The 24,364-nt window shown below is 40.6% G+C and overlaps 1 non-coding gene across 1 annotated transcript; it reads left to right on the forward strand.

The window, feature by feature from the left end:
- Nucleotides 1–11,358: 11,358 nt before the first annotated feature.
- Nucleotides 11,359–11,431, forward strand: trnak-uuu. Its single transcript has one exon. It is a non-coding gene; the product is annotated as a tRNA-Lys (tRNA).
- The last annotated feature ends 12,933 nt before the right edge of the window (nt 11,432–24,364 follow it).

Raw genomic sequence — 24,364 nt, forward strand, 5'->3', positions numbered from 1 at the left:
GCATTTTAGCAACTTTTAGCTCGATTTCGTGGTTTTAGCTTGATATTTTTGGTTCAGTCTCACCGTTCTCTCATCAGCCACTCTCTATTTTCCGTGAAAAAGCGCTGATAATCTCACCGTGAATTACCTGCTCAGCACCAATCAGCAGACAGACAAATTCAGCGAGCAGCTGGTAAGAAGAGTAGAGCATTTAGCTGATACACGCCTAAATAACAAGTGCCAAGATTGCAACTACTCATTACTTTCTGTTTTATATTGTGTTTTTCAGAATGAATTCACAAAGCTCCATGAAAGCACTTAAATCAAAAGTTCTTGTCATAATCTGCCTTGCACCAACCAGTTTGAACCAGTTTTTTCCTGGCAGTACAATTACTTTGTTGGGGTTCACTGTACATGGAGTCTTCCAGGAATTATACTCAACTTAAGATATATAAGTACTCTTTTGCACTCTTTTAATCCAACTTTCAGCAAAGTTGCATAAGTAAATCCACAGAGTAAAGCTGCAGGCTGCAGTTAGACACAAAACAAATACAGCTATGCAAACACAGTTGGTGTCAGTACAGAGGACAGTTAAATATATCCATAACTTTGGTTAACAGCAAAGTTAAAAAAACCCCCAACAACACCTGGTTTAGGACTTGTAGAAGGTAAATACGAGTGTGTGTATTTGTAATATTGTAATAGTTTGATGCAGTTTGTAAAAGTTGTGATGTTGTGTTGTGAAGTTGTGAACTGTGAATCTGTGGTAGTATGTTACTGTGTGTGATTGTGTTACTTGAGTGAGAGGACATTACCCATCGCTTTACTGACATTGCTGTTTCCTAGTTGTTGATGCATGTGGGACAGACTAATGCCCGTTACTAAAGCTCAGTCACGTGTTTGGCTATTAAAGGTGCAGATCCTGGTGTCCTGCTCTGTAAGAACAAAGCCTTATCCGATTGCAGTCAGCTGATGCCTCTTCAATTACAAATTTGTGCTTTCATCAAAAGTGTGACAAGTTGTAATAAAAGCGCGTGACTTGTCTAGATAATGTGGTGAGTGCACGTTTCATTCTCACCTGCCTCTCCTGGGTCTGAAGCATCCCTCCAGACTTCTCAAAGCCCTCTGACTTAAAACACTGAGGCTGAAACTAACCAGCATCAGCCTGACTTGCACAATCAGACATGGCAACAGGCCTGACAAGGCTTGTGCAACTCTCTTTTTATTGTGTACTTCCAGTATGTGGGCTTTAGTGTGGAGCCTAAATTTGTTTTTGTGTTTTTCTTATAATTGTGTGAGGACTTGAACATCGTAGTTTAATGGACTATGTTTTATGAAGGAGACATTCAGCCGCACTTTAAAACCGCTAGAGCGTCTTTTCCAAAGTTTGTCATTTTGGGAACTGTAATTACGGCCAACTGTCTTCGGACACTCAGCACTGAATGGCTAAACTGACATTTTATAGATGTGAACTTATTACAGGGTAAAATTGCTTTTTTCTGGGGGGGGGGGGGGGGGGGGTGGCTAATCAAGTATGAGATCATTTATATGCTGACTTTAATACAGCTGGTTGAACTCATATTCTTGGCATATTCATGTAGGTGCTACTTCATTTTACTGTTAGAGTTAAATACCAATAAGTTTACCTAAAAAAAAATTTTTTTCTTGGTTTATCCAAGCAACATTTTTGCTGTGATAATGCATGAGAAGAAACAATGAGAACTGGAACATTCATTCTCGCAGCTGCTGCAGTGTGAACGCAGCCAAAGGGATCAGTTAAACCAGCGGATCAAAAAACCGATTAGTCAGTTTTTCCGAGCCTATTCTATTTTTGACCTTGTTTACCGCCTCTTACTGTTTGATCTCTGTGCTTGTTTACATGGATGAGAATGAAAGTATGTGCCCGTGTGTGCTTGTGTCTCTTCAGGTTCAGTCACTGGTGTGAATGAGCCTGAAGAGACGCAACTTTGGCTGGTCGAATAGGTGTCTCTGTCCTTCTGTCTCTGTCAGAGGAAGATCATTGTGGTCTAAAATAGTCCCTTTGTTGCCTCAGGAGGAAGTTATATTGTAACGCAGGGGGCTGAGAAAAGAGTGAGGTCATGAGGAGGAGAAATGACCTTGGAGACTATCACACACAAAGGTTCCCACTGGCCCACACACAACGGGACACACACACACAGACACACTCACAGGCACAATCCCATGGCTATACTCACAGCTTGACACGCACAGTCACACACAAACATGCATGCAGGTCTTATCTAGAGATGTCCAGGTGACTTACACACACATAAACACCACTAACAAACATGTACAAGTTCAGATTAATTTCAGTAAGTATTACTGATTGTTGCTAAGGAAACACGGCTCTTTTAAATTGTAATCCCTAACACTGCTTGTAACTGATAAAAATGCATTACTGCAATGTGCTACTAGAGCTTTGAACAAAATCTGACTTCCTCAGTTTTCCACTTGGGTGTTAATGTAAACATTTACATATCAAAGGCTGGTAAAAATTTAGCAACTCCAGTATGACATGAATGTAGCATTATTCCCACTCCTCCATCTCCAGACACAAGAACTCGAATGAACGCCAACAAGGAAGAGTCTCTACAAGTTCAAAGACTCCACAAGTGCTTCTTCTAAGAGGAAGGAAAACCAGGAGTTTCCCTGAAGATCTGAAAAGCATCAAGTCTGCGTTTGTTATCTGGAAGATGTTTGAAATGCATCTCAACCTCTAAGAAAACCTTTTAACAACATTAAGCTTATTCTATAAATATGAAATTTTAGATGTTTGTATCCTAAAATTGTGTCCTGGATTGTTTCCTGGAATAAAATGTGTTTCCATTTCACAATTTCAGTGAGAGATTAGCAAAGTCAGCTCAGGATCTCCAAGAGATTTCTCCAGTGAATTCCAGAATTCCTTCTCCAGTGGAAAGCCAAGAATTATGCACAGAAGTTTAGACCTTTGCTTGTGCACACTGGTACTTTGCTTCTTAGCATTTCCAGTAGTTTTTTTTTTTCTTTCGTCTGCGGGAACTAGCTCATCTTGGATTGGATCCAAAACCAGAGGAACCGCAGATTTAACCTAAGTCTCTTCAACAAAACCCATGAGACTCCAAAGCTGCTGGCTGCTAGTTCAGTCTGTCACGTTATCCTGAAAGTTAATTACATAATCATCACAAAAGTTACAGCTACACTTGAAGTCATGCTATCATGGCTGTACACACTCACAAGCATCACTGGATCTGTAATGTCACCTCAGGTGTGTGCCACAAGTGAGCACATATGTGTGTGTGTGTGAGGTGGGAAGGAAGTGGATACGTTCAAATTCCAGGACGAGGGTATTATCTGTCACTCGTAGCGATGGCCCTGTCACCGTTCCCTCATCGGCACCGCCTCCCCCGCCATGTTACCAGATTTGGAGAGCAGCCACCTGCTGTGATGTCACCATCTGCGACGCATTTACCTGTCAGCACAAATACACACACACACACAGAGCTGAAAGGATATTAGCGCATTAATTACAGAAAGAAAGTATCAAAAAATCTATGAGGAAGATATTTAGTCTGAAGTTTAACTTAAAGTTTACATGGTTCTTCCTCTGTGAAATGTCTTTATTACCCAAAGGACATTTTTTTTTTACTTCTCTGCTGTTGTCTCTGAAAAGAGAGAAAAACCAGTTCAATAATAAACTCATGCTGTTAAAAAAACATGAAAAATCAATAATCTCATTAACATTTCCACATACACAAGAACTCACACACACACATAGGCTGTAATTAGTGACGTAGACGTGATGATGAGGAGGGAAGGATTCACACTGAGCTGGTCTGACAGCTTCATCAGCCCCACTGTGGTGAGGACAGATGGCTCAACCATCTCACTGGACTCACTGTAAACACACACACACACACGAGTGCTTGGCAAGACATGCTCAGAGGACACATATATCAGTGACAGTCAGCTATACATCAAGCTTATACAAATACACACGACTTAAACAGTAGCTGCAAACAAGACATTATGTGGTTCATTCTGTCTATGTGAAGCAGAAGGTATGATGGGATAGCTGGACGGGAGCTGCACCACATAGTGGGAGTCATATACAAAGGGATATAACGTGTGTGTGTGTGTGTAAATATAGATGGGAAAATAAGGCGAGAGACAGAGAGAAGTTTTCATTATGATATGCCCCTCAACTATTCAACTATCAGGGCATCTCATAAATTATGTATTTATTTATTATTATTTATGATTATTATTATCAAACCTCATCAATCTTTAAACAGTCACAGTCATCCCACTGAATTTTTATTAAAACATTACTGCAATCTGTTGAAGCTAACACAAAAAAAAAAGTTTTTCTGAAATTTTTTGCAGGACCCTGGCAAACTAACAGACACACACACACACAGACTCACACACTTCAACATTAAAATCATGCATGCCAGAAATATTAGCTCACTGATACTTTCCCCCTGATTGCAGAGGAAACGAACCCCTGCTCACTTGGTCTATGTGGCACAGCTGTTAAACAGCTAATTTGATATGGAAATCACCTTCACTTGAATATACAACGGTGATCTTCAGATACCAGGCTTAGCCTTTCCTTGACTCTGCTCTGTGGATATCAGGAAATAAATCAACATCAAAGGATGCACAGCACCCCGGCACAATCAGTCACAGATGGTCCCTGAGTCTTTCAGTTGTTTGAGAAATGTGGAAGTAACAATTAGCGGTTCAAGGAGTAGGTGACGGACAAGAGCAGACAGACCTGAACTTGTGTACTTGTAGAGTGAGTGACAGTGTGTGTTTCAACACCCATCTCTCAAAAGCTGAATGCTCAGCCATTCTGCAAGCCACTAATGTGTATTTCACTATTGACCTTTCTCAGAACTGAGAAGGATGTTTTCAGGAAAAGACTTAAGCACACACATTAACTTAATACACGTTAATAAAGTTCATGCATTTGCTTCGTTTGAAAAAAGAAAAGATGGAAGATCACTGTAATTCTAAGTCATAGACAGATGGTGTCATTAAAGGGGAATTTCACTGCTGGAAAAGGGCCCATTTCTTCAAACTAGGTCGCCTTTGTAGTAGACATGGCAATTATGTTCCTAATTGGTGCCTTACTGCCAGAGAAAACTGAGAAACGGGTAGTAAATTTCCCTATCGCTCCAAAACAGAAAATCCTCCAACAACCAGAATGCACTGCGTGCCTGCCAAGGGTGCTCCTGAGGCCATTCCTTTTATGGGTGCCCTCCACAGGGCCTTCACTGGTGGTGTTTGTTGAGGACAGACGGGAAATTTGTTTCCCAGGCACTGCAAATTTACCAAGAAATGCATACAAGCCAGAATCTTGCAAGAGCACCACTGTCTACAGTCTACTGTTAGTTGGTGACCTGCTACGTCTCTTATGTCCATTTTATGGTTAAGGACACAATGGTCAATGAGGGTGTGAAAACTAAAACCTTCCAGATGTGCAGTGACAAAGCTGAATGCTTTTGGATTCTCTGGTTGTGTGCTGCATGTGTGAAAGGGCAACTCCAGACAGAGTCCTGGTCCAGAGTCCTGGTCCTGATTCTCTGGACACTGTCCAAAGTTCATATGAGAAAACAGCCTTTGTGTTGTGGTCCTTCATTCTCAGTGGAATCAGCAACTTCAACCCCAAATATAAAAACAATTAAGAAAAAAACTTGTCAGCTGTTCCCTGTTGCTGCTGAGAAAACAGAAAGAGGGAGGGATTGTTTTAGTTCCTGTGTTTGGACATGCCCCACGATCGTCCTTGGAGGTAAGCCTCCTACAGACATCATGTGGAGGAGTTTTTCAGCAAGAAGCAGAGAGATGTTTTAAAGTGGGGAAGGCATGGGAAAATTTAATGCCATTCATTCACCCGTACTCCCCAAATTAAAATTAAAAGAGTTGTTTAGATTTAGGCACAAATACAACCTGCTAAGGTTTAGGAAAAGACCATAATTTGGGTTCCAATACGTACTTTGTTAATGTCAGAAGACCTCTGATGTTACAATAAAAAATGTACAGTTAAGGTTGTGGATTTGTCATGGATAAAAGAAACAATAATAACTATTGGTTTCAAACAGGAAATCAGTAGTCATTAGTGTTGTGTGTTGTCGGCCCATTCATTCACTCCAACCTCCTTTAAAATAAGATTCTGCCGCTGTTTATACAACGTAACATTACTTCCGACTTCTTCCTTTGCTACTATAATAATTGCTACTGCCACTAGAAGCCACCTAACAATAAAACGTACATATGGGTCAGGATAAACTACTTACGCAGATGTCTGATAGGGTCGGGGTTTTTTTTTTGTTAATTGTCTTTTAAATCAGTAAAATAAGATGTGCTACACAAAGTCAGTATATAATAGGTCATAATTCCAGTTTAGTTTAATTCACATTTTCCACTTCACTTATTCCACCAATGGACAAATTTTAATGAATTATGTTGACTGTCGCTGTTTACTGTTTGGAACATTAAATGATTTTACTCATTAATGATTCACATACACCTTATTATCTGTTCTTCCACATTTGAGCTCTAAATATGAGTGAACAAGGCAAACAAGTTGTACCATCACGGTACTATTATACATGGGAAGAAAATACTAATATAATTTTTTTTTTCAATGAATCAGAAGCCCCCATCTCCGTTACTTGTGCATAAAAGTTTATTTAACCTAATTTTCTTACATCTGGTGAATCTGATGCCTGTTAAGCTCATTTGTTTCGGTTCCTAATTTGCCTCATTTCAACTGACTTACCTGAAGATGTCCAACGCCAAATTGTTTGTATGTTAGTGAATTTGTGCAGCCAGTCTCTGTGAAAGTCAGTTCCAGATATCAGCACCCTGCGGTGACCCTGAATGTCCTCTTCAAGTCCCTGCATCCGTGCCACTCAAGCTCAGTTTCACATCAGACTCTATTTACAATTCAGAGATTGGAGACATTTGTCCCCATATGAAATTTTCAGAAGACTTACAAATTTGATATCCTAGATGATCCTATTGTTCTGGCAGTAATTCTATTTCCCTCTTTAAATTATTACTGGCATTTTCCCTTTCCTCCTCCGCAGAGCTAATGCTGATGACTTAATTGTTTTCTTACTGGTTTCAAACTGCCCTTGGGAACCCGCCGTGTCTACCATTAGCCTGAGAGCAAGGAGTCCAGTGACACAGCAGTGTGTGTGTGTGAATGTCTCCAAGTAAATGTCTCCATGTGCCTTATTGAGTTTGTGTATTTTTTTAACAAGTTTGGGTGTGTATATGTCTGCACAAAAGAATGAGTGTGTATATATGTCTACACAAAAGAATGTGTGTGTCATGTGTGAAACAGTGTGTGCTTGAGCTTTTTCGCACAGATCTCCCAACATGTGTGGCAGGAGCGCTTAAGCCCACTTTGTAGCAATGTGTGGGAAGCCAGCCGAGAGGACTTCCTCCCTGTTTTCTCAACGCCAGTGATTACCAGCCGCGGAAATGCTAATGGCTGTTTTGATAGCCACGGACAGGGGCTAAAGCATTTGTTTTTCTACGTAATCCGTGTCTAGCCTGCAGAGCCCCAAGCCTGGTGGTTTTAAATTATAAGGGGACTCTGTAGAAGGTACTTTCACCAGAACTCACTGTTCCTTTCAGAGTGCTGAGTAATTTGAATTAGGAAACCTAACTAGCGGCTTTGGTTTCACGTTGTTTGAGATGAGAACACCTGATCTATGTTTGAGGCAACAATATTACAAAACACTTAAGGAGGACTTAAGCTAACTTGTCTGTTTTTGCTATCAGTGATAAATGAGCTGCACCGTGTTCAAGACTTTAAATGGAAAACATGCTGTGTGTGTGTTTTCATGGGCTGCTTCAGGGCAACCCCCATGCTAACGTGAATTTCCTTTAAAGGCCAAAAGTGCAAAGTGCAGTTTAGTGACAGAGATAAACAAAAAAAGTGGGAAGAAAAGGGCTTTCCGCTTTTTAATTAGAACTTTCCAGACTCATTAGTCTTTGGCCAGTGGTTCAGAAGATTGCACAGGCCGCCATCATTAATGTATGTCTAATAGTTCCCCGGTAAGATCTGAATAGTGTGATACTGTTGGCTGTGGTGGTTGCCAGCAGCAACATACAATACAACTTATATTGTAAAGAGTAAGTTAGCATGTCCAACCCTGCACTTCTTCCAAAATAGGAGCAGTGTTTGCATGTTATTATGGACAAACGTGTACCTCACTGATAAGTGTGTGCCTTTGTTAATATACTTCTGAGTACCACTACTCCTTGTGTGTGAGTGCTATCCATAATAAAACCAGGCTTAGACAGATTTGGCCTCAAGAGAGCGTCCCAAGGGGCCACCCCCCTCTGTAACCCTTCAAAGGTCTAAAAAACTGGCACCCGCTATGTTTGTGGTCAGTCTGTCCAGATGATAGCACTTAAGAAAAATGACTTGTTTCGTCTGATCATTTTCTAAAAAGAGGTCGAAGGGTTTCTCCGTCTGCTCCGTCAAATAATTTCTAATCACAAGAAATCCTCCCCCTGAAATCAGCTTCTCTTAGGGGAGAAAAAAATGATTACAGCATTTATTTTTTGGGATAAATCTAATATAAGGACTTTAATTTATCTTTCTTTATACCATGTGGGCTGTAATGTATGTGCCCAAACTCCTAGATGACAGTGGTGAACCTGTCAACAGTTTTCAAGTGACCACTCTCTGACTTAATAATGCCATTCAAGTCAACATACAAATTGTACTGGGAAACACTGATAAATTTCCACAGAGAGCAAAAATGTAAACAGGCTCATTTTCTAGTATAATCACACTAAACCGACAGCTAGCAAATTATTTAGCTGAGAAACTCCCATGGAAGAGCATACCATGGAGGTTAGCTACTATAGTTACATTCTGGTTAAGTTAGCAGTTTTGTTTTTGTTTTTTTTTTTGTTATGTTTGGCAACCTTTAAGACTCCATTAGCATTTTTAAGGCACCTGACAAGTCTAGACTTGTAGACTTTCTGAACTCTCTCAGTCAATTTTAATCTAGTGACATCTAGCAACGTTTAAACTATGCTTTAGCTATGTTCCTTCAAATATATCTGGAAAAAGGCATAGCTAACTTACAGGCTGAATTTCTGTGGCTAATTTTACTTTCAGTTCAACTGAGTCAAGTAACTGATTCAAGTGACAATGAAGTTTATTTATAATTTTAGAAGGTTTATTTAGTTTGCTCAAAGTAAGTTAGCTAGTTGGCTAGCTCGATTAGCAACAGCTAATCAAGGGGTACCATTTCATTTTCTACTTTCAGTTAGAATTTTACTCAAACAAAAAGGCAAATATGGATACCACCAATGCTATGCAGTCAGTGCACACACTATAATTTTATCCTGACCATAACTCGACATTGCCCCCCCCCCTCCAACCAATAAGCCCCCAGTATACTGCCTTGCTCATTTACTGTGCCTTGTTCACATAGCAGCCCTCTTATATCAACTGATACAAAGCTAGATCAAGCTATGACTTTTGGGCTTTGAGTGTATGGATCGGTTCCATTAAGTTCCCGTGTTACACCATAAGGGAGTGATTTGGTCATTAAGTGAAGGCAGTTAGATGACTTTCTAATGGGCTGTAGCTGGAGGCCATGGTGTGTGGAGTCCCACGCTCTGGCAGAGTATTGGTAATGATACGTCAGTCTGTGTGCTGAAAGGTCACAGCGTTAACACTGCTTGGTGATGACTGACATAATGGAGTTAATGTGGCGTTCAGAGTACATAACTCGAGCAAAGTAAACATACGTACTCACATTGTGTCTGTGTGTGGGTGTGTGTCAGGCACAAACAAAGGGGTGGAGAGACGGAGGAGGCAAAGGGAGTGAACGAGAGGTAGTGTGATTAAAACAAAACAACTTTGCTTTCAAATGAGCTCCTCGACTAACTCAATGTTGAGCATCATCCAAGAAAAATAGGCACCAGAGTGAATGCATGTCTTTCAGAATAACACATTATATTCAACCCATGTATGACCTACATTTCTCTACTTTCACACTTCTCCTACAATTAGATGTTTTAACATTTATTTATTTTGTGTCATTTTCTTAATGAGACATGGCATGGGGTTGACTGCTGTAATGTGCCAACAAAAACAGGCACTGATGAAAATTGTTCACAGTGAAGCCTGTGAACTGTCCACAGTTGCCGGGACATTCAATAAGTTAACATACACACAACAAGTCATTTAGAAATCTCATTGCACAGGAAATTGGGAAACATATTTACATTTATTGTAGTGATCTAGTTACTTTAAGATCTGCATTTACATGCAACAGGTCAGTAATCATTTTTTTTCCTTACCACAGTCTTATTTTGGAAACAGGACTCCTTTACTTTAACTGTGTTTTGGTAATACGTGATGCCTCCTGAGTTTTCTATCTTTCTTAGACAGTGCATAGTTCCCTTTTTGTATAGATCTTAGGAACAGTCAAAGGTTTAGCTATGGAAACCAACTCATTTAAGAAAGAAAGGAAAAACAAAACGAAATCAGGTTAATGCAGAAAGCAGTAGTAACCAAGTTACTTAAGTACAACAAACATGAAAACCCGGAACATCCCAAACATTGTTTCTGTCTACTCTATTTTTTTCCATAGCTAATTTTATACCTACAATACAAAACAAAACAATTTAATACAGATGATAAAATAATTCAGCAATAAAAACACAGATAAATAGTGCTAACAAGATATTGTCCAGACCAAAACAGCACCACACTGCAACATAATTAAAAATCACTACAGCAATTCCTTCCACTTTCAAAGATTCAACTGACCTTCTTTTCTCATCTAATTAAGAATGTGATATGCACTAAGGAAAGTTAGCTCTCTGCAAACAAGGTATTTCCAATCTCTATTTGATCAAATTTCTTTATACTCTCACTAAGGAATGCAGACAACCTGTCTAAAGGAAGAATCCCAAATATTTGGTTATACCACATAATAACTGTACAGGCCTCAGACTCAGACTACATTTCCTTCCCAGGAGTTTAAATTTGAATTTATTTAGGTCTAATGTCCATTTATAAACATTAAGGAAGAAAAGGGGTTGGATGAACAGTTACACTGCTATGGAATTTCCAATAAGATGCTCTCCTAAAAAGATCTAATTTTTGGGACAGTACTAAAAAGAGTTTATATAGGAGGTAGTGTGTAACTCTAAAATTGAATTTGTTTCAAGCTGAAGGTGTAATGTGGAGTCTGTATAAAGTCTTCAATACAATGTTAAAAAGGCATATTACTTAGGTTGGAACATTTAAAGATAAAACTGCAGATTTAGAGAAAGGTAACACACAGTGAGATGAGGGTATTCTGTATAACGTGTGAAGCTACTTTAAGAGCCCGGATAGCTCAGTCGGTAGAGCATCAGACTTTTAATCTGAGGGTCCAGGGTTCAAGTCCCTGTTCGGGCGGTGGTGTTTTTGTTGGGGGTGGCTGTGGAGCAGCAAGTAAAGAGTGTAGCTTTGGACCTTGAACCGGCCTGAGATCAGAGCGTATCTGCCAAAGTTTGAGTATGAGGCAGCCTTTTTGGAAATTATCGACATGCAAGTCAAAAGTTCTGATATATTAATCATTCAAATGTGTCTCTTGAAGTAGGACAATTTGAGTATCTTGCTTTTTTTAAAGACCCTTTTTACACTTCATCGGGTGACTCAACCCTTTAACATTAAGTCATTTTGATTGAACTTTGCAAAAGCTATTCAAAGGCAGCTGGACCTGCTTAAGGTACTTGAAGACATTTTGCCTCCTTTCTAAAAGGCTTCTTCAGTTCTAAGAGGCTGAATCCAGGTATTTACCTTCTTGTGGGGTCGTTAACACCTTGAGAGTTGTTTGATTGAACTTACAGTGATACAGCTTCAATATCATGCCTTCAAAAAGTACTGTGAAGTGTGTCACTTCCATCTTAGTCTGAAATGCAAAATCCTCAACGCTAAGCACTGAAAAGGGGCATTTTGAGCCAAACACATAAGCACACAATACACACAACCAGCATCTAAAGATAAAATAAAATACAAAGAAAAAGATTAGAGCTTACGGTACGCAATCCTAAATTTAACCAGCAAAGGCAAGTCTAAAGAAAAAGACAGAAAGCCAAACCCAAATGTAGACCACCTCTCTAAACTCCTAATCCAGTTTATGATTACACTCCCCTGATATTAACAACGTAAAGGAGAAAATAATATATGTATTCCCAAATTGGGCAAACTATTCCATCAAGAAGGATGCTACTAAGCTTTCATCCTGTATCATGACTTAAAATTGACACCTGTCTTCTTGGACACCAGCACTAAACTCGTTCAAAGAGCTTTTCCATTTGTCTCCATTTGTTTCTGCATCTGTGCTTTAAATCACATTTCGTATATCCGTGTATTAAGCACACTTTTCAGGACCCTTGTGCACTTCAGTGAGCAGCTGACTGAATCTGTCGTTACATCAAGATAATGGCTCTCCTCACACTCTCGGTAGCCCATCCTTAGCTTATCACTGACAACTGTTATTCATTACCATTTAAAAGCATCCTCTCCCACACAGCCTTGTCAAGAAGTGAGGGGCAAGTTGCATACATTTTTCCTCATTCACAGCCTGTGCTGCATTGTATGTGTGCCCATGTGTATGTGTGGTATCACCCCCCCCCCCCACACTCCGCCCCACTTGAGCCCAACCATCTGGCCCCATTCAGGTGCAAATAGAGGCTGCAGCATACAGCGAATTTACAGCCTGGCTTTACGGCCTATAGTGGTTTTGGCTCTTTCTCCTCTCTGGAGGCCCTGAGGCAGCCACTCCAATGCACCCTTTCACAGCGACACATGCCGATGATGCACGCAAATCAAACGCACCCACACACACAATGAGGCACGGGCTCTCCATCCAGCTCTTGGACATTTTTACAGTCACATTCAGTCAAATATACCATGTTCATTCTACACTGTCATTCACACAGCGCAGACAAAAGAAGGTGAAGAAAGTGTCTGAGTGTACCCAGGAACAGCCAGACACACACACACACACACACACACTCACAGCCCTGGCTGTGCAAAGCAAATGAGCTTAATATATTTTAACTGATGAATTTGTAACACTCCTGATCCAGCCCTGATTTTGCCAAAATACAGGGTGGGGCAGTGACATCATTACTGCACAAGCAGCCATGCCTGACGCCTTGTTTGTACTTGTGCGACATCCATGTTTTCAGCATTGTAGACATTATGTCAGAGCAGGAAGTCAGGGGTGGCTTTTGAAACGATTTAAACATCTGCGAGTGGTTTCAAAGATGGTGCAGCTTCGGACACCTTTCTGTGAGGAGCTGCATGTTCCCCCTATATTTGTGGGTTTCTTCCAGTTACTTGCATAATGTCATGCATGTTTTGATCAAGGCACTGATCTTGGACCTAGCTCAAATTTAACTTCATTTATGAATGACTCCTTTATGAGTGATCTGTCATATTTGATGTGCAATGACAGACAAACCCTCATGACATTATATGTAATGCTAATATTTGGAAAGTGTGTGGTACATACTCAGAGCAAACTGTGCAAACACCCACAACTTCTCTACAACAGAAACACAAAGCGAAGCTGTGAGTCACTGTAGAGTCAAATTAGTCACTGAATTATTTTTATATTAGTCATGACAGAAAAAAAAACTGCTTTCAGGTAATACAACTCAACTTTTGGTGGCTTTATTCACGTCCTTAGTTTGTGGGAAACAGTTATAAAGTTTGGTTGAGTTGAGTTGAGTTGTATCCAAGATCCAGAGTTTAGGGAGTAAAAATCAATTTTCTGCATAGGCAACTGTAGGGTGGAGCATTTCTAAAGCTGCAAAACAAGACACATTCAGTAAACAAGCTTAAAATTCTGTTGCAAGTCCTGCAAGTTCTGTTACAGATATTTGGTTTGGTAGAAACCTGATAAAACATTCAGCAGTTTAAATCAACTCAATTTGAGATTCTGGGTCAATCAGTGAATGGGTGAAAAGCCATTCAAGTCATAGAAGGCTGTGAGGTGGAGTGTATGTGTGTGTGTGTGTGTGTGTGGTGGTGGTGGGGGGGGGGCTATAAAAATGCAAATGGGGGACAAAGATGCACATTCTCATGACTTGGTGGAACCAAGTCAGAAAGTAAATCTTGAGAGAGATGTTCACTAATGCCTTTACAGCCATGCCAAAATGCATTACAAGAAAAAAATAGGTTGGTTCAGTGGTTGTTCACATCCACAAAGGGCAAAGGCAGAAAACAACATTAAAGTTGATAGTGTGAACATGTTATCAAACTTTTTGCTGACTTACACTTGCAGCAGATACACAGAAACATTAGCATTCATTTTGACTTGTGTGTCCGTTGACGATTCTACTTTTTGATTTGATTTGGTCTCCACCAGCTCCTGGGGAAAAATTCTGACTCTTTAGCTGTTAAATGCTCTACAGTGTTGAGCAACTAGCAGCTAACTTTGTCTGTTTACTGTTTGGTGCTGGGCAAGTAGCTTACAGAGAGATTGCCACAGCTTTTTCAAGTTGCTAAAACCCTCTGTACAGCTGAGGGACACTACACAGTTGGTGTTAATTCCATGTGGGTTCATCACTATGAGTGACATCTTTCACATTACTCACAGTCACAGTGTATCAAAGTCTTTGCTGTTACAGAGATCAAAAATCATCTCAGGTTCTTTAAAGTTTCATCTCCATCCATCTTGAAAATGCATTCAACGCTTTATACTCTCACTAGTACCATTTTCCATGGATACTAAGTAAGAAAAATAAAGCAGTCCTTTCAATTCAAACCACATTTAATATCATCTTTCAATACAATTATGCTCACACACACAGGGGAGCAATTCAGAGCCACGTATTCGAAGGTGCAGAGGGATACTCTAACTCACACTCTCTCACACTCAACACTTGGCCTCTAATCTGCTCTTAATTCAGTTCTGGCCTAGGGAGGCTTTAACTCAATTACACTCTGCCACACACAATCCACACACAATCCACACACACACACACACACACACACACACACACACACACACACACACACACACACACACACACACACACACATTAACGGAGCTCTTCCTCCTTCACATACTTGTGAAACATCAATCAGTGTGAAGTAGATTCTGGAGCTTTTCTGTGGGAGGACAATTCAGTTTGTCCACAAACTGTCTGAAGTGGGACTTTGAACACAAAAGGAAGCATAACGAAAATAACTCTCCTTCTTTTTCCAGATCCACCTCTCCTTTATTACTCTGTACCATTAATCAAAGTGTAATTCTCACAGCACATTCTGGCAATATAAAACACCTTAACATTACCCAATGGTACTGTTCCAATAAAGGCTGAGTGATCACTCCAAATGTGATCCAGGATATTAACCATTTGAAAAATTAGACATCTGGGCTAATAATCTAATTGTTGGCTAGAAAATACCGTTCACAGTTTTTCAGCAATCACATTGCCTGGTTTGCCAATTAGTGACATTTGAGAAATGTAATTCCCCCCCCCCCCCCCCCCCCCCCATCTCAAAAATGGATACAGTGTAGTATAATTGTCCTGCTGTACCTGGAGATTGCTCAGGGGCTGTTGATTTATGTGTGGGGCACTGAGATCTTTATTTCAGGTCTAGGTGGGGCCTGGGCTGAGAGGAATTTGTCATTGTAAATGCCAGGCACTTCACTGGAGCAGTAATGAGAGTTAATGTGTTGGTGGGGAACACCCATCAATATTACGTGTAATACCTGATAGTATAGACCTCCAGTTTTAGCTTCAGGGCTGAAAATGCTGCAAGTGCTCATGGATTATCACACTGCTGCTGCTTTGGGACAAGTATGTCCATACTGTCAGCTTTACATGAGTGAAATAGCTTGATGAGTATATATTATTAAGGACCACTGATGACTGTGGAATTCTCTGTTGTTAAAACATTTGCTCATTATCATGGTTTCACTTCATTCGAGCAACTTAACTTCATGGTGGTTGTTTTTGACCTTAATTGTCACGACCCAGAGTAACAACCTCGTTTTTGATTAAACTAGTTCAGTAGCTGCATTCATCTCACAGGTCAGATATAAATCACTCCATAATTACAAAGCTGGACTGGAAAGCACCAGGACTGACTGAATATACTCTTCAGTTACTTATGGTACTTGCGTTTTAACTATGCTAGCAGCGTAGGCTCAATGCATGACAAAATTGGTTTATAATACATCTGTCTTTTTCCATAATAAAAATGTTTTTAAACCATTGACGTGATCCATGTACATCACAAAAAATTTGGAATTAATTACAAGACTAGAAGAAAATTTGATATATTAAACACAGCAAACGACACTGCACAACTTCCACTCTTCATGAGAGAACATACAGTGGGTCCGAATAAATGTGTTGGACATATTTAAAAACAAAGCCTGACCTATTGTCCTTTATCAGAAGGGCTGTGGCCTTCATCAGGAAATAACCGGTGATGTTATCGAATAAACACGAATCAAGTTCCCCACATCAAACTCTGGTTTTACTGTTTTTATATACCACACATGCCTTATCTGCATAATGGGATTGACTCCTTGTTCACTATATCTAATGCTAATACAGCTGCTGAAAACACTCCTCAGCTGGGACAGGCGTCATGCCAACTTAATCAGTCCACGAACTCTTTCAGCATTTACTGCCACCAGTAAAATGCACCTATACTCAAAGCACGGAGGTGTCGCTTGTACAGTTAATCACTTTTGTGTTGATAATGTTCGAAAAAGGTTTAATCAGAGTAATGCTTGCCCCGAACGTTAACCACCGCAGCCACAGCAGTGCTCTCTGTTGTCTGACACTCAGGTCCTGGCCAGAAACTCTGGCTCCTAAAAAAAAAAAATGAAGCTTTTAGGGCAAATTCAAGCATGAAGACAACTGTCAGCCGGCCTTCACACTGAGGCTCCATGTCTCCACTATTAGCCGAGGATTTCACTGGGTTCTGTGGCTTTCCTGTTACCCATTCCTTCTTAGCTGAAGAACATTTAAACGATCTATGCTGGCTTCCTCTGCCGTCATCGCAGTCTACCACCCCACAGACAACAGTGTGGGCTCTATGCTTGTACATCTCTTTAATTGATGGGGTCAATGCCAAAGTCTTTAAATGAATTTTCTGCATTCATATTAATTGGTGTATTGCAACAGAAATACTGTTGTTTATAGGAAACATAATCACTGGCCAGATTATGGTTTGCATGAATGAGGCACTACTGTTGTTAAAGGCAATGAAGTCGGCAGGAGCCTACTGGAGTGGGTGGACTTTTCACACCAGAGACCAGGGTTTTCATCCAGAGTCGCCACTTAACTTCATCTGCATGTCTTTGGACTGTGGGAGGAAGCTGGAGAACCCAGAGGGAACCCACGCAAACACAAGAAGAACAAACTCCACACAGAAAAGCCTTGGCCCGGCTCGAACCCAGAACCTTCTTGCTGTGAGGTAACAGTGCTAACCACTGCACCACCGGGCAAGCAAACAGTCCAACATGTATGGAGAGAATTTCAAATAATAAATGAGTAACAATAAATAGATCAGTTCCTTCAAAGACATTTTTCTTTGACAGATTTGGCTGCTTATCAATATCAGAAGAAGAAATTAAAGATGCTCTTGAGTTGCATCATGGGAATTGTAGGATGCGATCCATTGTTTTTGGAGTTCAACTAACACTGTCATCATCATCATCATCATCATCATCATCCGACGTTCAGCACTAAATCGCCGGCCCTTTAAGAAATTGTGTAATGAAATGTCACAAAGCACAGAGTGTATCTGAACCTGGTCAGCCACTGCTGTTCAGAGTTTCATGCTAATCCATGCACTGCTGAGGAAGCACAGATGTAAAAATGATAAAAACACATTTATATGTAACCAGATCTGTACAGAAACACAGAATTGTTCTCTACTGTTGCACGGCCTTGATGTTTTACCTAAGGTCTTCTTAAACAGCCTTCAGCCACAGGTCCTAACTCCTAATAATGTTCCACTCGGTGGGATAACAAACAGAGCTATGAAGCTGGGGAGCTGTGGCTTCGATGTAGCCCCCCCCCGCCCCCCCCCCCCCACCTTCACTGCCCAGGAGAAAAAAGAAGAAGAAGATTTAACCTCTAAATCAAGCATTTATTTATTTATCTACCTGTTCTCTGTGCGATTTGCTCCGAGGCCTTCACTAACATGCTTTAGCAGCGGCGCTAAAGAAGATGGATGGGCGTAATTAGCATTACCTGGAGCTCTGCCACCGTCACCACGGATACCAGTGAATTATCCCCGCCACAGGCCGACATCTACAACCGACCCCGCTATCTCTCACCTTCTCTTTTTCAATTTTCCTCCCAACATCTTTTTCTCAACTTTTGTCATTTTTCTCAAGTAGAGCTAATCCTGATAGTGTTCTCTCTGTATTTTCATTGAGTTTCCCTCCCTCTTCCTGTCTCTCTCTGTCCTTTATTCTTCTGATTTCTCTCTAATGTCTCACTCGTCTCACTCAGCCTGTTCTTTTTCTGTTATTCACATCATGGCTTCTTTGACCCCACAGCTTTGTTCTCACAGCTGATTCTGTCTTATTTCTTTGTCTTGACCTTTATGCCCCGATTTTTAATCACTTTTTTTTTTATTTTCACTGGCCATGTGGTGAAGATTTTTCATTGTGTTATATTCTCTTGCAGTGTTTCTTGATTGTGTGAATCTTTTTGATAATTTTATGTCTTTCTGACCATCACTTGTTCAGCCTTACTGGGGTAGATTCTTTAGACCAGAGGTGTCCAAACTGTTCCACAAAGGGACGTGTGGCTGCAGGTTTTTGTTCCAACCAATCAGCAGCAGCACACCAGACTTGACTCATTGAATCAACTGATCTCAGTCTTCAGACAGTTGATTGGTCAAACTGTGTGCTCTTGATTGGTTGGAACAAAAACCTGCAGCCACACCGGCCCTTTGTGGAACAGTTTGGACACCTCTGCTTTAGAGTATGTGCAGTATCTGTCTCTGTGCACCCGCGTATTTTCCAACTCATATTATGCAGCAGGATTATAATTAGCAACATTAGCTACTCACTGACACTGAAAGTGAAAGGTGATTGGACTGAGATGTCCAATACAGTCGAGTACATCCCACTCAGACAGCTGGGAACCAAACTAGGTTAAACCTCAAATACTGAGAGAACATTGGTGCAAAACTGACAGTGGCTGAATGTGCTGTCCAACCCACACTTCATTCATCACCAATGTTTCTAAAAGGTCTTTTTACAGTTCCTTTGCATGTCAGCTACGGTGTGGTTAAGGTTAGGTTTTAAAAAAAGGGGATCATTAAGTGGTGGATTACGACAGAGTGCAAACTGTGGTCTCCCACCCCACCTTAACCCTTGTATTGCCACTGAATGTTGGCACTGCAGTGCTGGCAATTCAGTGTCCTAGCATCTACACGGACAATAATGACTGCTCACGTAACCCTCTGCACCTTACACCTTAATAAGCTGTTTCTATAAATGTAAGTGTTCGTTCTTAAAACTGTGTGATGTTTGCACCAGTTATGTTATTTTTGTTTCTGTTTTATTATATTGTGTGTGTTGGACTTATTGACCTTAAAGCAAGACTATAAAGTGACTTTTGCTTAGCAGGGGCCTCTGCAGCCACAAGTGGTAATTTACAGGACACTGGCGCATTAAATTCTGTTTGGCTCCAAGTCCGAGCGAGTGGTTATGGGTACTGGAGGGAGTGTACCATTAAAGGCTAACAGCTCACGTACAGAAAGCAAAGCCTATCAATCCCTCAGGCAACAAACACAAAATCATCATCTGAATACGAACCAGCAGTCACACTCATGTCTTAGTCAGCATTCAGCCACATATTCATGCTCCTCTGAATTGTAATCACTTTAACTGTTTTAGCCAGTGCCCTGTAAGGCTGGTTTTCTATTTCTATCTTCATTCCCAACTTCTCTTCACCTTCTTTTCTCTCCTCATCCCCTGTTCTGTTCCATTCATTGCAGCAACCTCCGTCGGCCCATGATCACACTTTATAGCGTTCCTGAGTTTGTAATAGAGTTAGGAAAAGGTTGCAGGGACAGCAGTGTAAAGATGGAGAGATGGGGAAGTGAGAACGAGGGAATGAAAGGAGGAGAGATGGCTTGATGCACAGTATGTGCCGGCCTTGCTGACTGGATCCAGCTGAATCCAGAGGCGAAACTGCAGCTTTGCAAATAGTGATAGAGAGAGGATTTCCAGACTTAGAGAGGCAGAGAGAGCAGCAGTCGAGCACTTAAACTCCAAACTGACTTCCTGCCAGTCTGTTTTCCCCTGCTTTCTTTCTTTCTTTCCATTTTCATCTCTTTTCCATCTCTCTACACCCTCCTGCTCACATTCTCTTTGCACTCTTTGCTTCTAATCATCTCTGTGGTTCTGGCTCTGGTGGTAGTCAGTAGATGGGGCGTAAAGATGGACGGGTTTGGGCCTGACAGTAATGCCAGGAGAGGGCCCACCTCACAGCCTCACGTCCTGAACCACTGTTTCACCAGCAGAAAGCGCTTTTCGTAAACACAGGATCACAGTTCACGTCTATGAGCGTTCAAGCAACGAGAGACGAGCGAAATCCAGCAACCCCAAATTGTTTCCTTACTCCCATCAAAACCTTCAAATTAGATTAAAAGGAGAGAAAGAACTAAGGGAGGAGAGAAAAATACTGATCAGCGCTCGAGCATTTTCTTGATTTGGGGCAGAAAATCCTGTTTCATGGTGGTGTGGAATTCCGTTCCAAAAAAACTTTATCGGCTCCCTCATCTGACTTGCTGAGGGATTTTTTTTTTCTAATCTATCTCTCTCTTTCCTACTCTCCAGCTTCCTCTCTCAACCCCTCTCTACCGCAGCCTTTCAGCAAAGAGCTGAGAGCACACACAACAGCAGACAATACACGACTCTCAGGCATTCGTTTTTGATTTGCAGTCATTGAGGGCTCGCCGTTGTGCCTTTACGGATTGATTGTGTTACCAGATAGAAAGATACAGAGTAATTGGGGAGATTAAAACCTCCCCCTTCTCTCATTTGATAGTCTTGCAGAAACCGAGGAATGTCCATTAGGCACTTGAATATTGATTACAGAGACAAATCTGATGTCCAGATAGCTGATGACAGGCGAAGTGGATTTTCTTGTAGAGGGCTTCATGATGTCACAAGAAAAAAGAAAGAGAAAAAAAAAGTCAGAAATGCGGATTCAATTTGGATGACATGATTATAACGTTTTACGGAGCCATCAGACCTCTGGAGGAACATCACAGGAAGGACGGTCATGGTTATAAAACGGAGGGGAAGTAACAATTTTGTCTGATGTATGGCTTAGTCAGATGCTAAAAGATGAAGGGAAAACAAATGATTGCCTCCATCAAATCCATGTTGTGGACATCTTATGAATGCCAAGTTGTCTGCACATCCTGACTAAGTCAGATGGCTTCAAAAGTATCTGGATACACCTGTTAAAGAGGACGTCAAGCTTTGTTCCCAATTTAAAACATGCATGTCGCTTAAACCAATTTATACTGTATCTAGAATTTAGCCTTAATTCCAACATTAGAAATCTGTGTCCAACAAGCCCTTTATACTGTTGCGTTTAAGTCACTTTGACACCCATAATGTGGTTCATCCATCCAGACCAAGGGAAAAAAAAGGCATGTTTCCACCCACTGGTGTGTGTGTGTGTGTGTGTGTGTGTGTGTGTTTTAATTTTTAGGCATAAAAAACACTGAGTGATCCAAATGTGGGAAAAAGTCAAAATATTGCAAAAACGGTTTTGATGAACAGGAAGTGAGTGATTTAAGGATTCACTGAAACTTCCTACTGAGATCTGTGCAGAGTGCCGAGATAACTGGAAACATGATAAATGCCATGTTTCCATCATTACTTTGTTTATATTTGAGGTTTGATTGGCGGTCTTTTAATTTTGTCATCTCATTGCACCATCTCATCTGCTGCCATGGTTCAATGGCACCTGACTTAGAATTAGCTACACCTGCGGTTTATCTCAATGCTCCCAAGACTGGTTTACCAGCTGGGAAAAGTGGGCAACTGCTACATTACTCCATATTGGATGGTTTATGATAATTTGATTCATGACAGAATTGTTAGAAATTTGCACCAATAAAGGTAAATTATGATGTATTACGGGTCTTACATCCTCCCTCAAATTAAAGTCACAACCTTATCATCCCACAAATGCTGCTACTTGTATTAAGCCAACAGTGGATGACTAAAATGAAATACTGATTTTAGTGTAGTTTGGCTTATATTTGGATAAGTTGCATCAGAAACCACAACACAATGGACAGAACGCAAGAAAGTATTGTTTTAACATAGCAGTGGTAAAGCTTCAGCCAACAATTAACAACTCGCAAAGAAAAAACTGAAGTTTCATTTCATTTCTTTATTTATAAGCACAACACACATTAATCACCATTTCTGTAAACGTGCCAATGTTAGCCAGCTAGCTAATTTGCTATTACAGCCCAACACCAGGATATTCTATTAGCCAATGAAGTGACAACCAGACAAAAAGCTGAAATGAAAACAAAATTGTGACACAACTCAGACTGTAGAGAGGCCTGAGGAATTAAAAGAATGAACCTCAATGCAATATAACTAACTACTACTGACTGGTGACACAAATAATACAACAGTTCAAAGTAAGAGCAGCAGACATGCATTAAAAACAAATAATTAGTTTAATTGATTAAAACAGGAGGAGTGAGGGCTAAGAGGCCTAAAAGAACAAAAGCACTCAGGTAGTGCAATTGATAGCTTTCATTCTACAATATAAAAACAAAAATAGCCTAAATAGCACCAACTAAACACTATAATAAAAGCTTAAAACAAAGGTAGAGTCCTCACTGTGGGGAGATCCTATCGCGTTCAGCTAATACCTACACCATGTGCTCACCAGGTGCCCACTAGGAGATAATTCAATCACTGCAAGGTTTTAAGCACTGCAATACACAAGACAATTCAGGCATGACTATGTGACCGCCACCATTTATATCACCACACAGCATGCAAAAATGTGTACCCAGCAAAACTACTCCCCACAGACTGGCCCTCTACCTAAAAATAAAAACAATTTAAAATCAGTTGCTTCTGATAAAACAAACAAATAAAATGAATAAGACAAGGCTTAGAATAAAAACAACAGCTGAAGCAGAGACATTCGATGAATAAAAGAACCACTCAGGCAAAGCAGCAGTCTGGATCTGGGCCTGTAAAGGTAACAAGCACTATTAAAAAAATGTGTGTTCATACATATATAGGACATAGCCCCACTACACTGCCTTTAAATAAGTTACATAAGGATGTGGGGGGGCCTACTATGGAATCCCCTGGTTCTGTCTGGTTCTGTGGTCAAAGCTCAACAAAGTGCACTCCTCAGTCTTCCTGTCACATATTACTAAGGAGCACAGGGAAAGAGCTAAGTTTAATTTAGCCACAGCCTACAAGCTCACAGGACTACAAAGATCTGCACACACACCAAAGCACAGCTTACAGGAGGCCTCAGACAAAGGAAGTGCTGCACCCTCACCTGGCTTTTTAAAGGCAGGCACATCTATCCCCACCCATTCCTGGGTGGAGTTACAAACCTGAACTAGGCCTCTAGGCCTAACTCAACCCTCACAAAAAGTTTCAAAGTTATCATGTACGATAAGGTGCATCAAGCAAATCAAAGGGTAAATACAATACACTGATACAATGGTGCACATGCAGCCAGCAGTTTAGAGCAACAGCACATAAATGATCAGAACTGTTAGTTACTACACTTTGCACACTTTAGACCTGCAGAGCAGTGGGACATAGATAATGTAAAAAGGTAACAACCAATGGCACTGATCTTACTAAGATGTTTAAATTTGATAGAATGATAATATACACTAAACAAGTAAGCCATGCAGCACAAATTTGTAGTAAATAACTGTAAAAATGTCACAGCCGCTTTGTAAAATGCTGGTAAATACGCTCAGAAATTAAATGAAAATGATGTGAAGTCAGACTCACTGCTTTACCACTCCACAGAATAAAATGACTTTTCCTTGAAGTTGTGCAATATAAAAACTGTTTCACAAATATTGATATATAAAAAGTGTAGTTTGGTTGTGCATGTTGTGAACTGATGACTGTTGAAGAGCATCACACTCACTGGTTTTGACTGAGCGGCCAGTTGAAAGCAGCTCTACACTGAAGCAAATGATGAGAAGTGGTTGGTAATGATGAAAAACTTGAGCACATCTGTGGTTACGCTCTACATTTTAATGATGCTGTGGTGTAGTGCTTCACTGCTTCCTTCATACTTCACATTATTGTGCTATATT

This window comes from Toxotes jaculatrix, chromosome 15, assembly GCF_017976425.1.
Source record: "Toxotes jaculatrix isolate fToxJac2 chromosome 15, fToxJac2.pri, whole genome shotgun sequence".
In the NCBI taxonomy this organism is placed as follows: domain Eukaryota; kingdom Metazoa; phylum Chordata; class Actinopteri; family Toxotidae; genus Toxotes; species Toxotes jaculatrix.